Source organism: Miscanthus floridulus, chromosome 9 (genome assembly GCF_019320115.1).
Source record: "Miscanthus floridulus cultivar M001 chromosome 9, ASM1932011v1, whole genome shotgun sequence".
NCBI lineage: Eukaryota > Viridiplantae > Streptophyta > Magnoliopsida > Poales > Poaceae > Miscanthus > Miscanthus floridulus.
In genome coordinates, this window is record NC_089588.1 from 135,331,721 (window position 1) to 135,358,609 (window position 26,889).

The window sequence follows — 26,889 nt, forward strand, 5'->3', positions numbered from 1 at the left end:
GCTACGCGCGGACACGTATCAAGAGTTGATTTGGCTAGAAACAAGATTAGGGTAGGATGGCGAGTACGTGGGTGGAGTGAGAGATGGGCGGACCGGCATATGGTGGTGTGCTCGTCGTTGGCCCGGTGGTGGTGGACGAGGTGGACGGCAACGGGACAGATGGGGCGGGGCTGCAGTGGCAGTGGTGGGGGCTGTCAGCAAGTTCGCTGGCAACCTGGGTGGCGGTGGAGGCCGGCGAGGTGAGGGCAGTTGGGGAAGATGAGTGGAGGAAAAAAAACGACATGATGAAGAAGGAGAAATCGCTAGTACTTCAAACAACGCTTGCACGTTAGATAGAGGCCCTCGCTTTAGCCTATTACCCGAATTCCCCCATAAGACAGTTCTGCAATTGAAAAAGTTTGTTTAACCTTCATTAAATATTGACTAAGTCTAATTTTGTTTTGTCAATCACAAAACCAAATATCTTTACTCCCTTATATGTTCCACTCGTAGAGAAACGATCTTTGATCCCACCTCGAAATTTGGCTTTAGTCCCGGTATTTTTCGCGCCCGAAACTAGAGATACCTTTAGTCCCGGTTTGTAGCTCTAACTGGGACTAAAGGTCCCTACCCAATGGCTACTGCGGCAGGCTTTTGCTGCAGGGGACCTTTAGTCCCGGTTAGAGTTACCAACCGGGACTAAAGGTTAACTTTTACTCCCAGCTGGAGGCTCTGTCTGGGACTAGGAAGGGACCTTTAGTCCCGGTTTCTATCTCCAACCAGGACTAAAGGTCCCCTCCTATATAGCCCTAGTTCCTTCCCGAGCCCGAGCCACTTCGAGCTCAGTGTTCTTGCTTCATCGCCGGCCTCTCTTCTTCCTCATCACCGGTGTATCACAAGATTTCTTCCATTCCTCCATCGATTCTTCGGTTCTGAAGGTTACCAACTTTATACTCTCATGTTTCATTAGTAGCTTATTTCATTTTATGGACTAGATATATGTGGTTTTTTTTATGTTAGATTTTTTTTTATTTGTAAGCCAATTAAGCTCAAAATCACTTTAAAGTTTGCGTATTTGGATGAAGAAAGGTTAAAGTAGTTATTCAAAACTAGTATTGAGTTTTCAAATCTAGCATGCATAGCACACTTCATGGTTTAGAGATATAGAGAATTTTAGAGTTTTTTTAATTTTATTTGTTTATAAAATGATAAATTTATATTATATTAAAAATGAGTATAGAGAGTAGATGACAACTGCTTCCGGGTCCTCGGCCTCTCATCGGGTTCCAAAGCGACTGAGGCCGGACCTTCCTCTCATTGCATGCGGCAAGTGTGAGGAGAAGATTGTGATGGAGTACCGGGTGAGGAAGGAGTGTCCCAACAAGGGCCGTATCTTCTACAAGTGTCCGGATCGCAATGTGAGTTATTTTATCGCATTTGATGATTATGGTTAATTTATACTTATTTTCATGATGATTGTGATTAAAGTTCTAATTTTTTGTTTTAATTTCAGTGGGATGGCACTGGATGTTCAGGCTGGTACTGGGAGGAAGAGTATGTTGAACACGTGTAAAACTCTCTTCCATAGGCGGCTACGGCGGCTGATGAGGCAGTGATCCTGCGGAAGAAGCCCATAGATATTGAACAAACGCATGATCTGTCTGTTTTAGTTGGGATTGGTCGCGAAATCCTTATGCTGCTGAAGTGCATTTTAGCTTTAGTTTTTTAGTGGTAGTTGGGATTGTCTACATTGTAGCGAGACTTTCATAAATTAATACCTTATGTGGTAGCATACATGTCGTATAATTAACTAATTATGTTCTAGATTTTAATATGGTATGTATGTCATGTAATGCAGATGAGCCGGCATTGGATGTACAATGCTGATCGCCGCTCCCAAGAGTTCATTGAGGGCGTGCATTCTTTCTTACGTGTGGCCGAGGCAAACAAACGCGATGGTTTTATGTGCTGCCCATGTGCCATATGTAAGAATTTGAAGGAATATGTTAGCTCAAGGAGTCTTCATTCACACTTGTTGAAGTCGGGTTTCATGCCAAACTATATTTGTTGGACGAAGCACGGAGAAACCGGGGTTGTAATGGAAGAAGGTGAAGAAGAACAATGGGACGATGATGACATTATTGCTGAATATGGTGCCTTCAATGATACTGCAATGGGGGAAGCTGAAGAAGAGGTAGTGGCAGAAGATGAGCCCGCTGATGATCTTGGTAGGCCATTCGTGATGCACAAAGAGAATGCGAAAGTGAAAAGGAGAAAATCAAGTTTGAGCGCATGCTAGAGGATCACAAGAAATTGCTATACCCAACTTGTGATGTGGGACAAAAAAAGTTGGGTACCACACTGGAATTGCTGCAATAGAAGGCAAAGAATGGTGTATCTGACAAGGGATTTGGGGAGTTACTGAAAATCCAAAAGAAGATGCTTCCGAAGGATAACGAGTTGCCCTTCACTACGTATGAAGCAAAACAAGTAGTCTGCCCTTTGGGATTAGAAATCCAGAAGATACATGCATGTCCTAATGACTGCATCCTCTACCGTGGCGAGGAGTACGAGAAGTTAGATGCATGCCCGGTATGTCATGCATCGCGGTATAAGATCAGGCAAGATGACCCTGGTGATGTTGAGGGCGAACATCCCACGAAGAAAATCCCTGCCAAGATTATGTGGTATGCTCCTATAATACCATGCTTGAAACGTCTGTTTAGAAACAAAGACCATGCAAAGTTGTTGCGATGGCACAAAGAAGACCGTAAGGTAGACAATATGTTGAGACACCCTGCTGATGGGTCCCAGTGGAGAGCAATCGATAGAGAATTCCCGGAGTTTGCAAATGACGCAAGAAACTTAAGGTTTGCTTTAAGTACGGATGGTATGAATCCTTTCGGGGAGCAGAGTAGTAGTCATAGCACTTGGTCTGTTACTCTATGTATCTACAACCTTCCTCCCTGGTTATGTATGAAGCGTAAGTTTATTATGATGCCAGTGCTCATCCAAGGCCCAAGGCAACCTGGCAACGACATCGATGTGTACCTGAGGCCACTAGTTGAAGAACTTCTACTTTTGTAGAACAGACCAGGTGTACGTGTGTGGGATGAGCACAAACAGGAGCACTTTGACCTGCGAGCATTGTTGTTCGTAACAATCAATGATTGGTCTGCTCTAAGTAATCTTTCAGGACAATCAAACAAGGGATATAATGCATGCACGCACTGTTTCGATGACATTAAAGGTATATTCTTGAAAAAATGTCGAAAGGTCGTGTACCTTGGCCATCATCGATTTCTTCCTATGAATCACCCCCTAAGAAAGAAAGGCAAGCATTTTAAAGGTAAGGCAGACCACCAGACCAAGCCGGGCAACCGAACTGGTGAGGATGTACTCAATATGGTCAAGGATGTGAAAGTAGTATTTGGAAAGGCACAAGGCAGCGAACCTATTCCGAACGACGCCGACGGTCACGCACCCATGTGGAAGAAGAAGTCCATATTTTGGGAGCTACCCTATTGGCAAGTCCTAGAGGTCCATAGCACGATCGACGTGATGCACCTGACGAAGAATCTTTGTGTGAACCTGCTAGGCTTCATGGGTGTGTATGGAAAGCCTAAGGACACACTTGAAGCACGACAGGACCTGCGGTGTTTGAAAGAATGAGACAACCTACATCCAGAGAAGACAGATGATGGACGCCATTACTTAAGTCCTGCCAGCTACACTCTTAGCAAAGAAGAGAAGGAAAGCATGTTTGAATGCCTAGCAAGCATCAAGGTACCATCTGGATTCTCCTCAAATATAAAGGGTATAATAAATGTGCCAGAGAAGAAATTCCTAAACTTAAAGTCCCATGACTGCCACGTGCTCATGACGCAATTGCTTCCAGTTGCATTAAGAGGAATTCTACCTCCAAATGTACATCTAGCCACCGTGAAGCTATGTGCATTCCTCAATGCAATTTCTTAGAAGGCAATCGATCCAATGGATCTAGCTAAACTACAGAATGATGTGGTTCAATGTCTTGTTAGCTTTGAGTTGGTGTTCCCTCCTTCCTTCTTTAATATCATGACACGCCTCCTAGTTCACCTGGTCAAGGAGATTAGCATTCTTGGTCCTGTGTTCCTATACAACATGTTCCCCTTTGAGAGGTTCATGGGAGTCCTAAAGAAATATGTTCACAACCGTGCTCGGCCAGAAGGAAGCATCGCCAAGGGCTATGGAACAGAGGAGGTCATTGAGTTTTATGTTGACTTTATTCCCGACCTTGATCCGATTGGTGTTCCTGAATCGCGACACGAGGGGAGACTAAGTGGAAAGGGGACACTAGGGAAGAAAACATATATTGGTATGTAGGACAATTATTTTAATAAAGCACACTACATAGTTCTACAAAACTCCTCCTTGGTGAATCCGTATATCGAGACACATAAAGAGTTGCTCCGATCCGAGTTTTCAGGGAAGTCTGAAGCTTGGATTATGTGTCAGCACATGAAAACTTTCAGCGACTGGTTGCGAAAAGAATGTCAGGGTGATGAGAGTATTGATGAGCAACTGTATTTGTTGGCTAGGCAGCCATCGTGGCATATCCTCACATACAAAGGATACGAGATAAATGGGAATACATTTTATACAGTAGCCCAAGATAAAAGGAGCACCAACCAAAATAGTGGTGTCCGCATAGATGCCACCGACCCTAATGGAAATAAGCAAACATATTATTGTCGCATAGAGGAGATATGGGAACTAAACTATGCACCTACTTTTAAGGTACCTTTGTTCAAGTGTCAATGGGTAAAGGCGACTGGAGGCGGGGTAGCAGTCGACAACCAGTATGGAATGACAACCGTGGACCTCAACAATATTGGGTACAAAGATGAACCGTTCGTCCTTGCCAAGGATGTGAATCAGGTGTTCTATGTCAAGGACATGTCTACAAAACCGAAGAGAGGGAAAAACAACAATGACCCAATCAATGAGCCAAAGCGCCATATAGTTCTTTCAGGGAAAAGAAACGTCGTCGGAATTAAAGACAAGTCAGACATATCAGAAGATTATGAAAAGGATAACCGAATTCCACCCTTCATAGTGAACAAAGACCCAAGCATCCAGCTAAATGATGAGGACACTCCATGGTTACGGCGCGATCATAACCAAGGGATATACGTTAAGAAGAAGTTCACTACTATGCCCGCTTGATATATATAGTGATGTATTAGACCTATTATGTAATAACTGTGACTTCAGATTTTTTTTGTTGTGTTTTCATATTTTCTACGATTTAAATGAATTTTCTGCTTGACGGTGGATTTCCCGTGGAGAATGTGTGATGAAAAACCAAATGATCAATGTTAATAAGATGTGAAAACTTATTTCCTGTCAAAAAGTAATAGTTTTAATGATTTTAATCAAGTAGTGTATTTTTGCATGGTGCAAATTGTAATTATTATTTACACTATGTTAAATATTTATACAGTAAAATAAAAGAGTTTAGGTTACAAATTTTTGTTGTGTATAATAATGCAATACCAAGTCCAGAAATATTTATTATAATTTTTTGGATGATATTTTATTTATTAGGCAATTAATAACTCTCTGCATATTTATATAAAAGAAATAAATAAAAAAGGGAAAAACATTTGGAACCAACTGCAGGCCACCTTTACTCCTGGGTCGATCAACCACTCGGGACTAAAGGTTGGCTACGTTTTCGTGGCCCGCGAAAAAAATAAATTTAGTCCCGGGTCATGGCTGCACCCAGGACTAAAGGTCAGACCTTTAGTCCGGGTTCTTACCATCAGCCGGGACTAAAGGTTCTTTAGTCCCGGGCCGTGGCTTCACTTTACCGTAACCCGGGACTAATGGTTGGCTACTGTTTCGTGGCCCGCCAAAAAAATAACTTTAGTCCCGGATCATGGCTGCACCCGGGACTAAAGGTCAGACCTTTAGTCCGGGTTCTTACCATCAGCCCGGACTAAAGGTTCTTTAGTCCCAGGCCGTGGCTTCACTTTACCACAACCCGGGACTAAAAGTTCTGTAGTCCCGGTCCGTGGCTTCACCCGGGACTAAAGATTCGCAAAATATATATCGCCTCATCTTCTTCTCCCCATCCATCGTCTTCATTCTTCGCCCGAGAGCCACCGCGCCACTGCCGCTCCCCATAGCCTCCAGACACCTCCACGCGCCTCTCCCGTCTCTCGCCATCTCCGCCAGTGGCCTGGCTCGCGCCTCTCCCATTCGTGCGCAGCGCCTAGACCTGGATCCGCCGCCATCATCCTCGCCCTCGCCCATCTCCGCCAGCGGCCCGGCGCCTCTAATTTGGATCCACTGTGGCCTCATCGCCGTCGTCGATACTCGTCCCCGTCGCATCCTCGTCGTCGAGAGATCACCTCCGGCCATCTTCGTCGTCCTCCACGCTCGTCGTCCTCATCAGCGCGCTCATCCTCATCGTCGACTTGATTAAAACCTCCGGCCATCATGCTTGTGTTGCTCGCCATGCTATATGTGAGCAACAGTGTGTGTATATTTATTTGTAGATTTTATTTGTGTATGAGTGTGTGCTCGGACCGGCTCGCGTCTGGTCGGTGGTGGGTGCTGCCGATGCGGCGAAGGTTTGCAGGTGGCCAGAATGTCGTGCCCGCCATCCCTTTCGGCTTGGGTGTCGCCGGTGCGGGGAGATTAGAGTTCTACACACTCCTGTTCACGGTCACAGCTGCGAGGAGGGAAGCGGCGATGGCCACGGCTGCGGGGAGGGTGGCTTCGGTTGAGGAAAAACTTAAGCCCGTGGCGGTAGCGGCAGATGCCTGGGGGCGTCGGTAGCTGCGTCGAGCGCAAAGCAGTGCCGATGGAGTTTGATGCGCCCAAGTGGGCATGGATGGCGTACAGGAGGCGTTCGATGGGCAAGTTGGCATTGGCTCGTTGGCCCCGTCCGTCCGTCGCTTGGAACGCACGTACTAGTTGAACTTGCGGACGTTGGCCCCCAAAACCGAGACGTTCGACGGCGTTCATGACGTAGTAGCAGGGCACGTAGTTCTCATACTCGGGCGGGCATACCTTCGCCTCCTTGGCGCGGACTAGTTAGAAAATTGTAGAAAATCCGTAATAGTTGAACTCACGGACCATGTTCAGCTCAGTGAGCATGTTGTCTGCCGAGCGGTAACTGACATCAAGGAGGAGCTTTGATTCTACGAGGGAGAGCGACAACGGTCGTGGAAGACCGTGTTCCCTTCCTCGTAGAATTGGAGCTCTTCCGTGGCCAAGTATGGTGCCGTCCGGTGGAGAAATGCTCGTCAAGATGATCACGTAAGCAAGGTCAACTAGTACGGATGGTTATTTATTCACATGTCCCGATATCGTCGCAGTAGTCTGTCAATCACCGTACCCAAACATAGTATATATATAAATATAAACGATAAACGATTATTATGTGTATACACTTCCATTCTTCTATTAACCTACGGAAATATCATGTGAATTACTTACCTGCCACAATGACCATGGCCACGGCCATGAAAATTGCCAACGACACAACACTAGCAACCTTGTCGGCAAGCACCATTGTGTTGTTGGGACGAATTACTATATGGAGAGAAGCACTTGTTCCTCTCTGTCTGGATGGGATCTTGTTCATTCATTGCTCTCCTCTTCCCCGTCGGGTTATATATACCTAGAGTGTTGTTATTACATTTGTTGCATCAATATCTTACTTTTACCAAAGTCTCCTTTGACGAACTTTCCGGAAACCGTAGAGTAATCAATAGAGTCTACTAGAGTATAGATACAGAAATGATTTTTACAAATGTTACTATCATTGAGGTGGCACGTCCTGCAGGAGTTCATTTTATAGATATAGTTTTTATTTTTTATAGATATACCTGGTGGTGTAAAAGCTAGATGGCTGCCTCGAGAGACAACATGGATGAAGAAATGATGAATATTATCAACACCGGCACTGAATTTGCCGATGGTGACCAGCAGGATGTAGATGACGGGAGTCAATACCTGGCTCTTGAAGATAACCAAGAAAATATTGTGCAAGAAAATACTGGCGAGGTATATATATTTATATATATATTTGAATATTATATTTATATATATATTTGAATATTATATATATATATATATATATTTGAACATATATCATCTATTATGTGTACACATGATATTGATTTATTCTTTTTTATACGTAGCCCTCTGGATCGACGACCACAACGGCGAAAAGCAAAAAAATTCGAGGCCCGAAAAAGCCATTGGAGGGGCGCTACATAATATCGGAATTCAATATCGAGACAGGCAAACCACTTGGTCCACATGCAAGGAAATTCGTGCAACACTGTGGGTGCCTTGTAAGGGACAGACTTCTGATCAGTGCCCGTGAATGGAAGCAAAAGATCAACGAGCCTCATGTTAGTTTTGTCTCTGATCTTGATAAGAATTTAATTTGGGATGATATCCTTCAACATTTCATGTTGCAAGCGAATGATTATGATGCTATCAACGATGATGAATTGAAGGAACTAGTTCGAAAGTGGGCTATGAAGAAGATGGCCACACAATTCCAGACTTGGAAGAAATCCCTATACACGAAATACGTCAAGAAGAACATAACGCCCAATTTCAATACTAGCGGCCCGCTCGCGAAGTTGAGGCCCTACTGGAATGATTTTATACAGTACAAGACATCGGAAGAGGGTGAGGAACGGATGAGAAGGAACCAAGAGAATGCCCGACAGAAGGTATACCACCATGGCATGGGATCAGGTGGCTACGCGACTGCCATTCCCAAGTGGGAGAAAATGGAAGCGGATATTCTTGCCAAGGGTATCGCACCAGAATCACTCAATTGGCCCAAACGAGCGAAGAATTGGTTTTTCGCTGATGGGGGAAGACTGAACCTAGAGACCGGGAAGCTGGTTCATGGCACAAAACTCGAAAGAGCAACACAAAGATTGTCTTATGCTCTACAAGCTAAAGCTATTGGTGCGTTCAGGCCCAATAGAGAGAAGGATGAACTGACATATGCCCTCGGGACCGCTGAACACAGTGGCCGAACGAGAGGTTTAGGATGGAACATTTCTTGGGAGCATGGTTTCCCTGATGACAGAGATACCTACAGAAGCCAACAAAGAAGGAAGGATGAGGATGTAGCACGGATCAGCAGGTTGGAGGAATTGGTCCGTGAGTCACGGGAGGCGTTGCTTCAAGCACAGGAGCGCGAAAAAGACATGCAAGCTAGAATGCATGACGAAATCATAAAACAAGTGCAAATAGCAATGAGTACCCAGAGGCAGGCATCAGATCCAGGAATGAACATTAATATTAGCCCCCCTGATCAGTTGAAAAGCAGCTGCGCTACCACGGAGTTACCAAATCAAGATGACGCAATGCTACGTTTCCCCATGGATGACATCACTGCACCGTTTACATCATGTGAGCTACATATTCCAAAAGAGAATGCCACAATCATGGTGGCTCTTGGTGTTTTTTCTCCTCTAGATCCTACCAAGACACCATGAATCCATGGGGCAATAATACCACCTAGATATGTTAGCGTCTCAGTGGATAGAGTTAACAAAGGTTTTAGTGACCTGCCTCTTGACATTCCAGGAGGTGAGGGGGAGAAGACTCTAGGAGAAGCAGAGAAAACATTCATACTATGGCACAAGCGCTACATCATTATTCCCGGGGTCTCTAGTCCACCGCCGCTTCCTCAACTGCCAGACAATAGGTGTGGACAAAAGTGAACGAAACAATTTTTTCACAAACTTTCTATTGACATGCATGATTAATAATAACAATTTATTATACCTAATTATTCTTTTTTGTAATCACATAGCAGGGCCTCCGCCAACCTAAGTCCAATTATTCATTCTCCAGATCATCATAGTGCTCCGGGCAATCAGGTGGCAACGCTGCCACCGCCGCCACCTCTAAGCAGGTCTCCAACGCCTCCAAAGAGGTCTCCAACGCCTTCAACGGCTGCCCCGCCTCCCTTGATGACTAAGAGGAAGCCAGCTCCTAAGAGGTCCGCCCCGCAAACAAAGTCATTGTCCCACCAGCCGGCAAAGAAGAAAGCCTCATCTAATCTAGTTATTCCCCAAAAACTATCTTTCGAGAAAAGTGAAAAGGAATTGAAAGCTGCAGTAAAAAAAGATGTGGACAGTTTCTTTGAAAAAGTAAAAAAGCAACGAGAAGAGAGGGAGAACCCGGAGAAATCATACTTCTACCTACCTCCAGATCTTCTAAGAAAGAAGGTGGACCAGAAAAAGCGGGAATCTCAAAAGACCCGGCCAAAATCGGACTACGACCGCTCTCTCACCAAGTCATTTGAGGCGGCGCAGAAAAAGACTAGACCAGGGAAAGGTGTTGCACAACTCGGACAACAATCGCAACAATCAGTCCCCCCTCTTGTCGGTCGTAATGAATATGGTTCGAACTTAGACTTAGACATCGATTTTGAGGAGCTGGCTCGGTTTTACGAGGAAACTGGTTTGGACCTTGCCCAAGTGCTCGCTGAAGGACCATCTGCTCCGAAAGTGGATCATTGGAAGAAATTTGAACGTGGAAAGAGTCTATACAACCCTGAGGCCTTAGGTGAACTAGGTACGCAAATGTACCTGCTAAACAAGTGGTGCATGGCGGCGTGTGAACGGGGAGAGGCCTTTGTTACTGTCAGAGTTAGAAACCAACATTACTTCTGTGGCGATGACGTTATATATGTCGAGTTTGAAGAATTACACCAACTATGCCACCTGGACTCTCTCGACAAAAGTCTCATTAGCTGCTATTGTCTGTAAGTGTGATTATTTTCTACTATTAAAGTGTGTATATATAAAGCTACATGTATATATATACATTATATATCCTCACACTATATTTTTATATATGCAGATATGAGATGACAGAACTCAGAAAGAGAAAGGATAATGATGTTGGTTTCGTTGATCCAAATGTCGTATTCAAACACCCTAATCCCCCGCCTCAATGGAAAGCTGAACTCGAGAAAAATCTTATGAGGTTCTTAGTGAACCAACAAAACAAGGACATACTCTTCCCCTACAACTTCAAGTGAGTGTTAAATAATTAATGTCGATCATATGGACATTTGTTCAATTATTTGCTTACTAGCTAAGCTATCTCCCGTATATATACATATATGTTGACTCTAGTTAATGTCAATCATATTTGTGTATAAAAACATATGCAGCAATCACTGGATATTGATGGTCATCGATATGGCCAATAGTCGGTTGAGAATCTTAGACTCGTTAAGAAAAGAGCAAACAGAGTACCAAGACATGATAGATATTATACAAGGGTAATATGGTCTCTCTAGCAACTATATATACCCCGATATCTTAACTGCAACAATTATTAAAGACCAAATTAATGTTTTATTTTATTGGGCGCAGTGTTTGGAAAAGTTTCATTGAGAATCACCACATGAAACATTGCAAAGCGCCACTGGATGTAATCACACACAAAGTAAGTACTATCTATATATATATATATATATATATATATATATATATATAATTCAATTAACACCATGCGTGCTTTCAATTCACCGGATCTTTTTTCTCGTAAAAGTGGGTTCTGAGGCAAGAATAGGGGAACAACTACTGCGGATACTATGTTTGCGAGTTTATCGGGGCGTACACAAAAAGAACTCCTGAAGAGATCCTCAAAGTATGTTATATAAATATATTCATATATTCACAATTTCTTTTGCTGCTCATATATATAAGTAATCAAGTGACCAACACACATATATATATATTAATACTTTTCCTTTAACTTTTATTGAAGACTCTATGGTTGAAGGAAAAAGTCATACGACGTGACCAACTGAAAGCAATTCAAGAGACCATAGCAGGATTTCTTAATGACCAGGTCCTCAACACCGCCGGCGAGTTCTACAATGACGTCAACGAAACATGGAAGCCAAACTAGATGAAGTGATTTTGTTATCCCAAGGATATGATAGAATATACAATGCAACCTTTATTTGTAATATATATATATATACACATACATACATATTATATGTACATAAAATAACGTACAATATATGTATATGCATGTAATATATATGTTAGTTTCATACTTTAGTTTGTACAAAATGTTCGAACATTATAAACGTATAGAATACGTATATTATTAGCAACATAGAATGCGTATTCGAAAACCTATTCGAAAACCAAAACGAATCATCAATTGAAAATAGAAACAAAAAAAAGAAAAAAAAGGAAACCTTTAGTCCCGGTTGGTAATACCAACCGGGACTAAAGGGCCGCCCCACGTGGCCAGGCCGGGAGGCCCTTTAGTCCCGGTTGGTCTTACCAACCGGGACTAAAGGTGCATCTTTAGTCCCGGGCGCGAAACCGGGACTAAAGGAGGGGACCTTTAGTCCCGATTTGGTACTCCCGGTTCCAAAACCGGGACTGAAGGCGGTTGAGAACCGGGAGTACAGCCCGTTTCTCCACTAGTGTTCAATACCATGCAAATCACAGCCCTCGGTGGTTTTAGGTGAGAAAGATGGATTTCACCTTTCTTAACATTACCATGGTCAACTTTTCTCCCTTAACCTTAGAATAATGCTTACTTGACTATTTAATACCGAGCAAATCATCACTTTATAATTTGGAGGTGGTTCCATAGGATGTGTTACATATATACAATGGCCACCATATATCTTAGATTGGTACAAAATGTTAGGTTAGCTTATCATTGCGTTCCTGATACTACTGGTGTCATTTCATTGAGTACTAGTGCTCTAGATCCACTGTAGCTAATGACTTTGATTTAATGTTTCATTTTTTTTGTATTTCGTGGTAGAAAAGACTGTCGTTTGTGACAGCGACTTGTTGCTTATTTTTGTACAATGTAACAGAGGAATAAAATGATTAGATATGTGTGAAATATTTTTTTAATAATCTACGTCAACATTTGTGTTAAATAGATGATACTTTTCCTATCAATGTAACTCACTCTCTCTAGTGGGTCATCCTAGCACAACTAACATAAGAGGGAGAGAAAGTATGTCATATTGCGGAGTTCACTACCCATGAAACTATGATGTCGAAAACACCTTGAAGATCATTGAAACAAACAAAGTTGAGGGATGTCAAATACAGAGATTTAATTTTCTACACTACACCAGCATCAAAACCAATGGGGGTTGTGATTTGCATGGTATTAAATAGTTAAGGGAGTAAGGAGATCTGGTTTTTGCAATTGATGAAGCAATAAAACTATGGAAATTAGTTATGGGATGTTTAATAGAACTTTTCCTTTTACAGCTAACTCCTGGATCTTCAAGAAATTTGTTAATAGTCTAACGAGCTAGTGCTACTCTGCATGGCTCTTTTCAGGTTTAGGTATACTTTTGTGTTTCTGGTGATTGCAGTAGCAGAGCTAGACTAGCCCAACGCATAGGGTCACTACACATGCAGAGTTTGCTAGATGCATTAGGCCTGTAGGGGACCCGGGTGGGGGGCTAGATACAAAGGGTACCAGACAAACAGTTCTTTCTTCGACCTCCAACACCTTTCTTCGACTCCAAACTTCAATCCATGGCAGCAAAAATGGAGGAGAGGCTATGTGCACTACTGGATTCAGGTTCTTTGCCGAGTGCCTGAGGCACTCGGCAAAGGCTATATTGCACTCGGCAAAGCCTTTGCCGAGTGCGGCACCCGGCAAAGCACACACGGCAAAAAATTGATCGGCAAAGCACTCTTTGCCGAGTGTATTTTATCGGGCACTCGGCAAAGGCTTTGCCGAGTGCCCCGGAAACACTCGGCAAAGAAAAGCGACCGTCACGGCGCCGGTTCCGTTGACGGTCACTTTGCCGAGTGTCAACCCTACCGGCACTCGGCAAAGATTTTTTTAATTTTTTTTTAAAACTTTCTTTGCCGAGTGCCAACACGTGAGGCACTCGGCAAAGAGCTTTTATTTTTTTTTTTGAGAATTTTCTTTGCCGAGTGCCAACCCTCCATGCACTCGGCAAAACTTTTTTTTTAAAAAAAAAATTCTTTGCCGAGCGCCAACCCGGAAGGCACTCGGCAAAGAGCTTTTATTTTTTTTTTTGAAAATTTTCTTTGCCGAGTGCCAAACCTCCAGGCACTCGGCAAAGATTTTTTATTTTTTTTTTAAAAATTATTTGCCGAGCGTCAACCCGGAAGGCACTCGGCAAAGAGCTTTTATTTTTTTTGAAAATTTTCTTTGCCGAGTGCCACCACTCCAGGCACTCGGCAAAGATTTTTTTTTTAAAAACTCTTTGCCGAGTGCCAACACAGTAGGCACTCGGCAAAGTTTAAATTTTTTTTTTAAATTTCTTTGCCGAGTGTTATAGTCACAGCACTCGGCAAAGCTGGAAAATCTGTTTTCTGGTCGCCCATTTTGCCAGCTTTGCCGAGTGTTGTGACCATTGCGCTCGGCAAAGGGGTCCTTTGCCGAGTGCAACACTCGGCAAAGTGACCCAAAACGGCAAATATTTTTTTTTTTGCGTTCCATCATGACAAATACATTCATACAAACATATATCACATATATATCTCATCCATCACATATATATCTCATCCATCACATATATATCTCATCCATCGCATATATATCTCATCCATCACATATATATCTCATCCATCCGCCCATAACACATCCATCACAATATGTAATAATAAGTGCTCAAGTCCATCCAAATAAGTTTACAAGTCCATCAAAGTCCACAAGTGCATCACAAGTCCATCACCAAGTGAACAACAAATGTAAAAAATACAACATGCACTCATCTCGGCCACTGCGACTGTGGTGAAGGCCCAGGTGCATCATTCGTAGGTGCATGAGGTGGATTATTCGAACCACCGTCAGATGGAGACTGCACAAAGGAGAAAAGATTGCATGTGAGATAAAATTATTTTGATAGCTAATCTAGGACGATAGAGGCCATACAAGCAAAGCACAAGTGAAAGTGAAAAACTTTGATACTCACAGGAGTAGCTGCAGCTGCAGGACGCGGAGATGTCCTGGTTTGTAAGCATCGTACGTGACAACGTGCACGAAATCTTCTGAAATTTTTATCATAGCCTCCACATATGATATCACGACATCTCAACACGTTTCATGATTTTCGGACTTCGTTTGCTTTTTATAGAATTTATAAACACTTCACACGCAATTTCGCGGACATGTTTCGTGAACGAGATGTCCGAAATTTCGGGTCCGTTCCTGGATACGGCCTCTCATAACACTCACTAACATGACTATCAATTTTCGAATCATTAAACTCCATTATTCGTACCACGTGCAGTTCAAATTTCTAATTTCCAGAAAAATTCAAGTAAACGAAATAAAGTAACTAAATATAACAAAAAGCCACAAAAAATCCCCAAATTGTAACTAGGAGTTCCCGGTGCTTTAAAAAGGCTGCACAAAAAAATTGGAGGCCAAAAACAAAAAAAACAAAAAAACTTTGCCGAGTGCCGGGGCATGGCACTCGGCAAAGGGTGTCTTTGCCGAGTGCCAGCCATCAGGCACTCGGCAAAGAATGTTTTAATTTTTTTTTAAAATTTCCTCTTTGCCGAGTGCATACACAGGAGCACTCGGCAAAGAAATAATAAAAAAAAATTAAATCTTTGCCGAGTGCCGTCCAGGGAGCACTCGGCAAAGTATTTTAAAAATAAAAAATTTTCTTTGCCGAGCGCCAGATCTGAGACGCTCGGCAAAGAATTTAAAAAAAAATCTTTGCCGAGTGCCAGATCTGAGGCACTCGGCAAAGAAATTAAAAACAAAAAAAAACAAATCTTTGCCGAGTGCCTAACCGCAGGCGCTCGGCAAAGAAGGCCGTGGCAGGGCGCCGTTTCACGGGCAGCCTATGCCGAGTGTAGAGATTTTGCCGAGAGTCTGGCACTCGGCAAAGAAGTCCTTTGCCGAGTGCCTGTGTTTGCCGAGTGCCCGGCACTCGGCAAAGAAATCTTTGCCGAGTGCAATTCTTTGCCGAGTGCAGCACTCGGCAAAGAAGATCTTTACCGAGTGTCCGATTTTTGACACTCGGCAAAGAAATTTACACTCGGCAAAGTCTCTGTTTCCAGTAGTGGTGAGGCTCCACTTGCTCCAGGGAGCAGGGGGGCTCGGGCACCCCCTGCACTCACGTAGTGTGTTACTGTGTTATACTATAGAAAACATGAAGCAATACCTAAAGTCATAGTCCAATTAGTCCTATGCTTTCCTCCACCACTGCCCTGTTATAAATACTACATTTGCGTATGTATATACACTTTATCATTGAACTAGCAATTAATTCCCTATAGACCATATCATTGGACTAGAACTAATTTTTCTACATATTAAAAAAATAAAATAACACAATTACTATTTAATAACAAAGCAAAATAACACAATACTCCCTCCGTCTCGTAATATTTATCGTTTTAGCTCTAGACACATAAATTAATAATTAAGGAATAAATGAGAAAAGTACGGTGCACAAAAAAACGAGAAAAGGATATTAATATAGAGATGTACTGAAAAAAAATTATTAGGAGTAAAATCGCTTTGTTCTTTGATCAGGTACGGTCGACAATTACTATTGGCCCAGCCGTTCCTTTCATTCCGTTATTCCCACGCCATACTAAGCATCGAATGGCACAGGAACGCGCGCAGTGAACTGAAGAGCATACCAGCTGCATAAGCATGTGTGTGGCGCTGAACGCTGCTGAGCTGCACTGGTCCAACACCAGCAATTATTTTGTCATGTCCACTTCTGTGAGTATTATTGGTATTTTCTCATGTCCCTTTCATCAAGGCATATAAATTTGCCAACTACTACTTAGTACTACTCTATATCACCGACCGAGCTGCTAGTGATCACAATCACAAATTAAAACGACCTTGTACTAAGTATCCAAACTGGCAAAGTCGTTGGTGCCGACGAGAAACGTACGTAACCAAGCCGAGGAGCTATGTACGCCACCGCGCGCCATGGCACAGGCTGCTCTGTCGGCAGCGCCGATGGCACCGAGGCACCGCTCCTTCCATTGTCGCATGCTGCCTCTCTCACTACGTGAAAAACAGTTTGTAGCAACAGGTCTTTTTTTCTTTAGGGGCGGCTGGCATTAGAGCCACCCTTACAGTGACGTGCTCGGGCTCCAGCACAGCAGCCGCCCCTACAAATGGCACATTAGGGGCGGCTGGTAATACGAGCCGCCCCTACAAATGCGTCGATTTGTAGAGGTACCAGCCGGCCCTGCTGTGTCCATTTGTAGGGGCGGCTAAGTTACCAGCCGCCCCTACAAATGCCTGCTGTATATATAGCGGCCACCTTCAGGAAAATTCTCTCCCCCTCCTCTCTCAGTCTCTCTCCTCTTCGCTACCTCTATCCCTCGATGCGGACAGGGCGGCGGCGGCGCCTGGCGCGAGCGGGCGCGGCGGCTGTGGCCGCCTTTCTCCACCACCTCCTCCCCCCATCGCGTCATTTTGTGCCGGCCGGTCCCTCGCCGCTGGCTCACACCGCGAGGCGCTGGCGGTGACCGACGGCCCCCCCGGGCTGCGGTGCGGCGTCGGCCATGGGACCTGGCGGTGCCCGTCTCCATCCATGGCGCCGCGTGATTGGGCCTCGCCGGTGTCCGCCGGTGTGCCTCCCACCCCTTGTTGCCTCCTTGTGCCGGTCAGCGTCTGCTTCTGTGCTCCACAAAACCCTAGCCTCTCTCTGTCCCTCCCTCTCCTCTCCTCCCCTCCGTCGCCTCCCCTCTCCTCCCCTCCGCCGCCTCCCCTCCTCGATCGCTCCTCGCCGCGGCGCGCCAAACGTGCACCACCTCGACCTCCTCCCCGCGATGTGCGCTGCCGGGCTCCAGCGCACGTGCCGCCCCTCTCCATCGCTAGAGCCGCCTCTTCCCATCACCGGGGCACTTCTCTGCCTTCTCCATGATCTCGATCTAATCGGCAGCCTTCTCAGTTCGTGATTTTTTTGTTGTTCAATTTTTGTTTTGGCTTTAACGAATTCTTTGCCTTGCCTTTGCTAGGGTTAGGGTTTTAGGCGGTGGCACACAGGGCCCCTCGGCGGTGGCGCACCTGGGCCGCCGGCGCCACTTGCCAGCAGGAGGTGGAGTGCCGCGATGACATCGAGGAGATGAGCTCATCTGTAGATCGATCGCCTCTTCTCATCCCACTGCTACCAGCTCCAACTCCAGGTACGTCTCTAGCTCTCCTCTTCCTACTCCTCAATCCTGTAACTCCAGGCATGTCTCTAAATTTTTGCTCAGCAATATATATTTGACTGGATACTAATAGAATAATGCAATAATTTTTACCTGGTCATTGCTTCTATTTGATTAGCGACTTAATCTAACGAGGATGCATTTACTAAAACCGTGTACAGATTTTTTTTTGCATGCTTTTGGAGGAGATTCAAATTGCAGAGATAAAGTGCATAATGACGAGTACAAAAACTGATGCTCTTGTTATGGCTTCGATATATTTCAGGTTTCCTACGTGTATACCTTTCCAATGTTTGCCTCTTTGGTACGTAGTTTAATTATAGAATTGGTGCTCTTGCCGTTTCCTGAATGTGTTTCAGGTTCTCACATGTTCTCTGAATTTTGGTTCAGCAATATATATTTGACCTTGACTCATGGACACAAGAGAAAGGATAAAAGATATGTCATATTGGGACTGTCAAAGTGTTCAGTGAGTAAACTTTTCTTTCAGCTATAGATTATAAGAGTGGTCTTAACTTCCTATTGTAGATTTCAGCTACATCTTATAAATTTTACAGGTTTATATGAGTGGTTCATCAATCAAACAATGAAAAGAGCATGCCTTTTTTACTGTCAAATATAAAGGTAAAACGGTCATATCATTTCCTTTCTTTTAGCATAGTTTTTTTATATTCCTTTTACAACGCAGGTAGAAATTTCTGTGCAAAGTTGGTGCTCGCATAGGGATTTACAATACAGGTGGATTTTAGGCCTGTGGTCACATAGCTCCTACTCCAAGTAGAGCTGAATTGTAGGAACAAATGTACACTGCTACTTTCTACCCTCTGTTTTGCAAGGTGACCTCAAATTCCCAATGGGGTGATGTTCTCAACGAATGCAGTGAGGAGGTATTATATTCTTAGTGGTCATTGAAAGTCATGATTTTTTTTATTGCCCTGTCCTGGCCTGGTCATATTTCCTTAGATCTTAATGGCTTCCAACCTTTTGTTGAATCACATTGGTCGTATCTTTTCCCTTGATTTTGATCTGTATTCCTTGCTCCTTACATCTCCACCCAAGAATAATCTTTTTGTGGTTTTCGGACCCCATGGACATACATTTACATTCTTTATTTACATAGTAGTCATGAACTGTCAAATACTAGCTGATGCCATGTCAGCCCATCGTATCTACTCAAACCTACTACTGACATATAGCTGTATGATATATCTCTTTTTTTCATGAGAATGAAAAACAAACTGAATCTAATATTGCTTCGGATGCCAAATATGCCCCCATCCCACTAGGCTACAAGGTTGTGCAGTAATTTTATTTCACAAACGTACAGATGGCCACAACCTAATATCATCTAAGTTTTGCTAATTTAAGGTTTATTTGTCGTTCAAACATATTCAGGTACCTCCTAAGTGGGTTCTGTATTTTATACATATTCTAGCTTCTTCAAAGGAAAGGTGTGTTTTCATACTGCTATGGTACCCTTCCTATTATTATGTTATCCAGGGCTTTAGATTTACGACATAGATTATGCAGGGTGATGCAATTAACCTTATCTCGCTCACTCATGCCAGGAACTTGGTACCACTTTTTCTGCCTTTGCCTCTTGAGTCATAGAAGTCACGATGATGATAAGGATATTGAAAATTGCCTGCTGTAGTCTAGGCTGTGTACCAACATGGAAAAAGTTAATTAGTTAGCCTTCAAATTACTTAGCTAGATCCTGCGCGCATGCATACACATGTAAAAGGAACTTGGTGGCCCCATTTTACAATATGTACAAATGATCCTAACTTATCCAAAAAATATAAACTGCTACACGGTAACATATTCTATTATCAATGTTTATCCATGGATCCTATTTGATACATGCCACATACATGGCCTCTCTGCCACATGATATTAATTTTTTTGTAGGTGCAGTCATGGTTTCAAGTTGCATCATTTGTGTTGCCTCAAGAATTCTAGTTATAACCCCTGCTCCCAGCCTCCTTAATGGTAAATAAGTATTGGAAAATGTGTAAACCTGCATCGTTTATGTTTTGAACATCACAATTCTTCTAAAATATTAGAGGGAGCTTCACCATTAAAGTTTCCTACATCGCCTTTTCTGTCAAAATTATTAAAGCCTAGTGATTTATCGTTTCATGCAGCCCTAAAATCTATAGCTACTTTCGTTTTAAAATAGATTTTTGTGGTGGTTGGTTGTAGCTTTATCTTTTTTTATAGGTTGGAGTCTGCTGCAGCTCTGTTAAGTCTACTTGGTGTCAAAGCACGAATCAGCGTGCTAGGTTTCATAGTAGTTCTATTAACAGCCAGGATTTCATGCTTCTGCTGTTGTTTAGGTCCGCAACTCGTGCTTTCACCCTCCTTCATATTTTTCTGGCCGACGGTGGTGACGGGGCTGCATTCTCGGTCGGTCGATTGACCTAAATCGCAAACGGAGAAGACGGAGGATCTGCTGACGGTGCGTCATCTTCACTGCCACAAGCAAGCAGGTGCAGGCCACCGTCATGGCCACTGCCAGCAGCAGTCAGCAGACAATGAGTACCACTCGTTCGCTTCAGTTCGTACATATTACGAATTCCGTTTTTAGTCTGCTTTAGTGCTACATTGACCTGAAGTGTGACTACAACTCTGCAAGTGGAAGGATTATTAGAAGCTTCTGATTTTGTGATGTTCGATTGCTAGATCTGAGCGCCATTGATTTTGTGATTCTGTGGTCTTTCACATAAAAATCATAGTCACCATGAAATATTATTACGATTACTTGAAAGTTTAATAGATGAAATTTGTTGTTTCGTTTATCTGGACTAAACTGTCCACCTAAAAGCCATAGAATATTTGTTATAATCTGGTATAAATAAATGTGTATTGTCATTGAGTTTCAGTACAATCGCAGAAGAAGATAAGTCATAATGGAGTTGTGCATGAAAAATATATGTTCTGGTCGAATTTGAATTGTAAATTTGAAATTTTTTTGGCGGAAAAATGTACTGTAGGGGTAGGTCTAGACTGAACCGCCCCTACAAACAGGTATTATAGGGGCAGCTGGTACTACGGCCGCCCCTACAAATCGATTTTGTAGAGGCGGTTGGTGTTACCAGCGGCCCCTACAAATTGATTTGTAGGGGCGGTCTGGGAACCGCCCCTACAAATGCATGATTTGTAGAGACGATATGGTAGGGGCGGCTGTCCAAGCCGCCTCTACAAACCATCGCCAGCCGCCCTAGTAGTGTCTGATCCACGGCCATCCATCTCGGGATTTCCGTGTCCGCAGTTGGTGCTTCCCTAGCGGAGGTGGCGCAGTTTGGTCGGCCTGCACCACGGCGGCAGATGTTGAACTAGCATTAGAGTCCGCGGGGGGCGGGTCCTTGATTATGGGGTTGCGAGGCTGCGAGCAATGGTTGGTTTGGAAACTGGTATGGTGGTCAGGTGGGGTCCCCACCGATGGCGTCAACTGTGGGGGCTTCGCTCTACCTCTACCCTCGCTAGGATCAGAGTGGAGGAGGTCGAGCGTGTCCCACAAGAAGGTAGGAAGGGAGAGCGTGACATGGAAATAAAGGTACACGACACGGACAATGGGTCATAACCAATCAAATCAAGAGTAAACGGCCATTAATTAATCATCCATTACCGTAATGTCTCCAAGGTATTTATATGCCATACCTGTGGACAATCGAAAATTACAGTAGCCCCTAAACAAACTGGGGGCCTTCTTAGGCCAGTCTCAATGGGGGTTTCGTGGGTGTATCATGCACATTAATTAGATGACACATCAGCAAGAAAAGGAATCTTTGCATGATTTTAGGAGGAGAGAGAGGGAATACGTTTCATGGCCACGACACGTTTGGGCACCGTTACCAAGTCCTCGGTAACTGAATGAAACTCGCGTTGAGGGGCGTCCGGCGTTTCATCCTCATCCCGTGCGGCCGGGCTCCCGACGGCGCGCCCTTCTCACCCCCTCCCGCCCTTTCCCCAATCTTCCCGCCCCCTCCCGCCTCCATCTAGTCGTTCCCGCCCCTCTCCTCCTCCTCCGTGGATAGGTTCGTCCCCCGCACATCGCCTGCGCTAGGGTTTCAAATCAGCGAGCAACGCTTCTCCGATGGCACCAGCGACGAGCTCCGGGCGGCGCACCTCCACGAGTGGGGGGAAAGGGCGAGCGGGTAGCCGTCTGGGACTGAAGAAGTCGTCCTCGACTGCGCCGTCGCGGCCTCCAGCTTCGTCACCGGTGCCGCCGCCGCTGCCTTCCCTCGATGTCGACGAAATATGGTCGGCAGTCTACCTAGGGGTATGCCCAAGGTAGTAGATTATCGGCAGACAGATGCACAAGCCCCAAACAAGACGGTGACGCAAGACAGACACGAGGTTTTATCCAGGTTCGGCCGCCAAGAAGGCGTAATACCTACGTCCTGCGTCTGATTTGTATTGCTGTATGTCAATGGGAGATATTTTTTAGAGGGGTCCCCTGCCCGCCTTATATAGTCCGGGGGGCAGGGTTACAGATCTGGAAACTAATCCTAGTCAGTTACAATTGCCATATCTGGCCGGATAAGGATTCCTATTCTAACCGACCAGGATCCTGCTTGGTCACCAAATCCGTCTTGATTCCTTGTGCGGGACTCCGATCAGGTTAACTGGGCCGCACGTCATCTTTCGGGTGGACTGAACCCATCGATCCGGGCCAGCCCAAGCTTAGCCGTAAGGGTATAGGGGTTAATACCCCCACAGCTAGTCCCCGAGCATCATGTATTATGCTGCGACACGCCTTTTGAACCTTCTCCGACAAGCGAGGCTTGAATTCTTGACGCCTCCGACCACCGTCATCACCGGAGAAGTAGGTTGTCCGAAGAATGTATGGTGCTCTTAAGAAAAAAAGAAAAAGATTTCTGTCCTGAGAAGTGTGCCCACTTGTATTTCTGAAAAGAAATGTAAGTGGTCTTGAAGTATAGCATCCTGAAACATCAGAAGCGTAGGGGTCGAAAAACAAACACGTTCACCGCAAGGTGAAGTGTGCCCACTTAGTCCCCGAGCTTGCTGGAAGGCAAAGTATGAGCCTTGTAGCAAGGTCTAAAAGAAAAGTCTCTTAACTGTATGTGAGTACAAATCACATGTAGCCAACGAGAACCACTATTCAAGCAGTGGTCGGGGCAGTCCCCGAGCATACTAATAATCCTCATAATCATTCAAACACAGGGGTCAATTTAAACAAACACATTCACCGCAAGGTGAAGTGTGCCCACTTAGTCCCCGAGCCTGGTAGTAGGTGACGCAGGTACGTGGTGCCAGGGTCTATCAAAGAAATTCTGCTGAGATTAAGAATCCAATTACCGTACAGGCAAAACAAGTTACACCGGCAGGTGCATCGTATCCACATAGTCCCCGAGCTTGCTGGAAGGCGAAGTATGTAGCGAGGTCTAAAGAAAAAATCTCTTAACTGTATGTGAGTACAGATCACATGTAGCCAAGGAGAACCATTATGCAAGCAGTGGTCGGGGCAGTCCCCGAACACAGCCGTGGTCGGAGCAATCCCCGAGCACAAAAGTGGCCTGGGCAGCATCCAAGCACAGTAGTGGTCTGTGCAATCCCCGAGCACATTGGTGGTCTGGGCAGTCCCCGAGCACTTTAGTGGTCAAGGCAAATCCACGATCACTTGCGCTGCTTGTACTATTATTTTGTGTACTTCTCTCTGTTCTCTGCCAAGTCCAGTCTGACACGTCTGGTCAAAAAAGTAAATAGGTATAGTACGTCATTCTGTCTTCTCTTTATTTTTTTTCTTTTTTGCAAACAGTCGGTTGACACCTGTATTGAGGTGTGTCAGTGTGGGCCCCCTTACACCATCAACGAAGAGGCGCGTACACTGTTAACGAAGGAGCGCGTTTATTGGCGCAGATTTCGAGGTTGTGTGAACAACCGTCTGCGGCGCGTGCGCACGACTCCCAATATTCTCGGGCGGACGAAACGACGGTGATCTTTGTTTTATATAATGCGGATCTGGTAAGTTACTCATACCATTCCCCATTGTCATCCGCCGCCGCAACCTTCTTCTTCCTCCTGCCGAACCCTATTCCCAAAAATCATCACCAATCCCCTCGGTCTCCCGCATCCACCCACTTCGTAAGGACGAACTAATGGCGAAGAGAGACGCCCAGAAGAAAGGCGGGGTCATGGCGAAGGAATGGTGGAAGTCGCGGAGCAACGAGCAGACCATCGAGGACCTCGTCGCCATGGGAGTGCTCCACAACAAAGCACTTGCGGGATGGCGTGCACCGGAAGGAGAAAGCTTCCCCGATCCTCAACCAGGTGAGATTGTGGTCTTTGAAGATTTCTTCAAAAGGGGTTTTGGGATTCCAGTGCACCCTTTCCTTCAGGGTCTCTGTTTGTACTACGAGATTGGGATTTGCAATCTGCATCCCAACTCGATTCTTCTTGTCTCCACCTTCATCCATCTCTGCGAGGCTTATGGCGGCTTCCAGCCCCATTTCGACCTCTTTCGCCACCTATTCTGTCTTCGGAAGAAAGGGAGCGGTGGCTCGAAGATCGCCGGAGGCGTTTACCTGAACCTGCGCGACGGCATGAAGGCTCAATACCTGCACTGCCCCTGGAACACCTCGTTGGACGAGTGGTACAAGAAGTGGTTCTACATCCGTGAAGAGCCGAACACCATCACTCTGTGCGATGTGGGCTTGATTCCAGAGAAGAAAAGCAGCTGGTCGGAGAGGCCCGAGAACTTGGAGCAGATCGCCGAACTGCTCGGGATGATCCCGTGGGGAAGGCTTGATGGCCCGAGTGTTGTCGGCAACTTCATCAGCCGAAGAATTCAGCCTTGCCAGAAAAGGATTCACCCTGGCTTCGAGTACCAAGGAGGCGCTGATCCGACGAGGACCAGAAAGGAGCCGCTCGACAAGATGGAGATCAAGGCCAGGATTGGAGAGCTGTTCAACCTGGCCGATCCCAATTATGTTGCACTGAACGCCATTGAACACGCCTTCAAGCTGGCTCGCCCTCCCCCAAAGGTAAATGACGCCTCCTTTTAACTGTAAAGTCATGTTGTATCAAGAAAATAACTGTCTTTTCCTTCATTTTGTGTCTCAGTATAATGGCCGTGACCGGGCAGGAGTGTTTGTGTCGCCTCCCCCTGGTGTAGAGTGGCCGCAAGCTACTGGGCCAACCGCCCAGACCAGCGCCAGGACCGACGGCGTTCGCTGGGCGATACTCGAGACCGTAGAGGACGCCTTGACCAGAGCCGCCGGCAAGCGTCCGGCTGCCAGCAAACGTCGCCAAGCCATCATCTCCCAGTCGGACGACGAAGCAGAGGATGCGGACATCTTCCGGCTCGTCCCCCGAAAGAGGAGAAGGCAGGTGGAGCCGTCGGAGCAGGGTGGCTCCTCTGTGCCAGCAGTGGTCACAGCGCCGACCACAGCAACACAGAGCACAGACGAAGAGAACATGCCGCATCATCCTCCGACGCCCGTACCGGAGTTTGAACAAGTCCCGGTGGAAACTGCCGAGCAAGCAGAGCAGGGGCGGTCGAGGAGGCGTTCCTTCGCCACATCCTTCCGCAAGTCAAAACTGTAAGTATATATATTTTTGATGTAAGCTTTGAATTTTGCAGTGGATGCTATTGTCTTCTGAATTTGTCTCTGAATGTATTAGATCCGCGTCCACCGAAAGTCCCGACCAGCTAACTGGGTGCAGAACGTCCTCTCCAAAAACGGCAGGACAAACTGCTCAGCAACCGGCCGTGGAGGAGCCCATGGCAGGGACTCTGCCTGGGCCTCAGCAGGCGGACGACCAGACGACAGTCCCCGAGCAGAATACAAGTGCTCCGAGCACAAACCCTGATGAGGCGGATACCACAGCGCCACGGGAGCTGGATCTGGCCGAGGAGCCGCAGCCAGAAGTTGCCCAGAACAAGGGTGCCGACGCGACGGCTCGTGGGAAAGCCCTGGTGGTCGTGGAGTCTGCAAACTCCGGACCACCGCCGCCTCCCGAACTGGAGGCTGAAGAGGATGAAGTGGAAGAAGTCCTGGGCCGTCCCCAAGATAGACGACAACATGTATATGTGTCGCGCTATCGGAACGACGAATGGGTCATGCACGAGGAGATCCCAGAGGCCGAGGAAACCTTAAGAGTTGAACGAGCAGCCAAACGCCTGGTGACTGAAGTCCAGGTATATTTGGCTTTAGTCCTTAAACCTGTTGTGTAGTCGAACTATCTGACGTAGCTTGTCTGTATGCAGGACGTGATGAAAACTGCAAGGTACCGAAAAAGGTGCTTCGACCAGATAGAAGTAGTCATGAAGACCAATAAGGAGCTGACGGCTGAAGTGGAACGCCTACGGCGCCAACTTGAAGCCACCGACCAGGAGAGGACAAACCAAGAAGCACAGAACCAAAACCTGGTCGGCCAGCTCAAAAACAAAGAGCAGGAGAAAACAGGTAAGTGTTCACCGTATCATAGCAAGTGCTGGACTTGTGTTGTTTTGTTCTTGACAGTAATGGCTGTAATGCAGGTTTAGAAGCTGAAGTGACCCGCCTCCAGGGGGAGAACAGCCGTGCGTTTGCAGAATGTGGTCGCCTGAAGGAGGACAACGAGAAATTGGCACGCCGCCAGTCGGAATCCAAGACCACACTAACAGAATGAAGGACGACCTGAAAAGTAAGCACTCCAGACCACCGTTCTCGTTAAATTG

General features: G+C 45.5%; 1 pseudogene; it reads left to right on the forward strand.

Annotated features, from left to right (window-relative positions):
- Positions 1 to 1,837: 1,837 nt before the first annotated feature.
- Positions 1,838 to 26,840, forward strand: LOC136481026 (uncharacterized; annotated as a pseudogene).
- The last annotated feature ends 49 nt before the right edge of the window (positions 26,841 to 26,889 follow it).